Genomic DNA, 2,177 nt, shown 5'->3' with positions numbered 1-2,177 from the left:
TATGGATGTCAGGAATATGAGACGGGGACATGGTGGGGCTGAAGGGGGAATTTCAGCATCATGTGCCCGATGATTATGATTATCTTGTATGTTGGATGGTGAATGGAAAGCATTATTTAGATTACATTTGGGTCAGGATATCACAACACGAGTGCCACATCCCCTTGTCAGTAGGGTTATGTACTGGCTAATCCCAACCCATGGTTGCCTGATTAGCAATACACTCCGTGGTACTACGAACTGTACCCAATGGCGGATGTAGCACGGTACGACATACTATACGCTTGACTGCTAGGGTTATTCACATAAGGGTTGGCTGGGAGATCAAAGTTCTTTTCAGGATCGACTGTGTAATACCCTATTTCTTAAACCCGGTCTGATTTCACGATTGACCCGGTTTAACTATACAGGACCCGGTCTGAGTTAGAGCGGGTTCCTTATGGACTATGATGGCAAGGGTGACCTTAAACACCAGCTGGCCCGATAAGTCCGAGCCAGTGCCAGAAGAGACGGGAATACCCAAGTCGTGTACATGCACCAATCATAAGGTCATGTACGGATAAAGCAGGTATGTAGCCGTATATTAAGGTGCATACGTATATTACATCATATGCCAAGAGTGAGATTCGCGCCGAGGGCCGAATTCTGTCAAAATCCCAAGTTTTGGCCCTCAGGTGGGCGGACAGGTGGGCGCATCCACCCACTTGAGTGACCCACCCATGTGAATTACTTAGTATTTAAAGAAGTATATATAGCATTTATAATTTTCTTTTCTTTTCTCATTTATGACACTCGTACGTTGGTGAGAAGAGTAAAGAGGAGAGAGAAAAGAAAGGAAAGAAGAAGAGAAGAGAAGGAAGAGGAAGAAGAGATGGATTTCAGCGGCGCCGAGGCTTGATCTTCCCATTCCGACGCCGGAAGGGTGATCTTCAACACTAGATCTACATTTAGAGGTGAGCAAAGTTTGGACTCCTTAAGCCTTCACCATACCCAAGTAAAACCCTTGATTTGGGTAGGGGTTCTCGAGATCTTGTAAATCCCCTTGAAGGGATGAATCTAAGGTTTAATAGATGATTTATATGTTGATCTTGAAGGATTTGAAGAAGTATTTACAAGGTTAGAGAAGCATTGTGGATTTGAAGTGATTTTTGGGGTTTGAAGGTGTTCTTGAGCAAAGAAGGTAAGATGGCTTCCCATTCCTTAAATATAACCTAGATCTAGGTTAGAACCATCCTATAAGACCTTGAATATGTGAAGAATGGGTTTGGAAAAGCCCCATTTGAATCCCCAAAGATTGGGGGAAGTTGGGAAGAAACAGCAGGTTTTCCGTCAAGACCGGTGAGCCAAACCGGTGGGCCATCTGGCCCGCCTGTGGGCACCCGCCTGAGAGGGCAGGGCCCTCGGGCACAACCAACGGGCCAGATTGGCGGGCCACCCTACCCGCCAGTCTTAGCAGACCCCCTGGCCCAATCAGCGGGCTAGACCAGTGGGCTAACCGGCGGGCCGACCTACCCACCGGTCCAGACTGGTAGGTCTGACTGGTGGGTCAGACAGGTGGGCTGTCCGACCCACCTTAGAGGCTCCAAATGTGATTCTTACGTCCGATTGGACCCAAATCGGACGTGTGACCTTTTTTTAGGATTCTAAACATGATCGTGTCATGGGATCGTGTTAATCTTGATTCCAAAATGGTGAAATACTAACCCCGCTCACTCATGTTAGGTTCACCAAATCCTACGCTTCTCGCACCAGATCTCACCCGTACCGAACGGGAATCGTTGTACACTATAGGTAAGTGGGGAGAGGACGTTTGGCCTTGTTTCAAGGCATTGTTTGGCATTCATTTAATTGTATCTAGTCTAGTCATGCCATCATAAAAATGCTATGTAGATTAGTCATCCTCACATTGTTATGCATGGGTGTTGTATTTATTTTCTAAATTGCCAAGTGATAATAGGCTCCTGTGATGAATGTGGACATCATTGTGCATAATGCATTAATAGACTAGATGCCGTAGTCGGCTTGGAAACGAATGCATTGGTGGCCCGTGGTATGGGACGCGGTGGCACTACGCAATCGTACTATTGTCATATAGGAGCATGCGGTTTAGGATTACCATCTACCTGTGCTACGACCCTTCCCAACAGGGGTTAAGGTGTTGGGTTACCATTTGGGGG

The sequence above is a fragment of the Macadamia integrifolia genome, unplaced genomic scaffold, assembly GCF_013358625.1.
Source record: "Macadamia integrifolia cultivar HAES 741 unplaced genomic scaffold, SCU_Mint_v3 scaffold1235, whole genome shotgun sequence".
NCBI classification, from domain to species: domain Eukaryota; kingdom Viridiplantae; phylum Streptophyta; class Magnoliopsida; order Proteales; family Proteaceae; genus Macadamia; species Macadamia integrifolia.
This window is presented reverse-complemented; position numbering follows the sequence as displayed.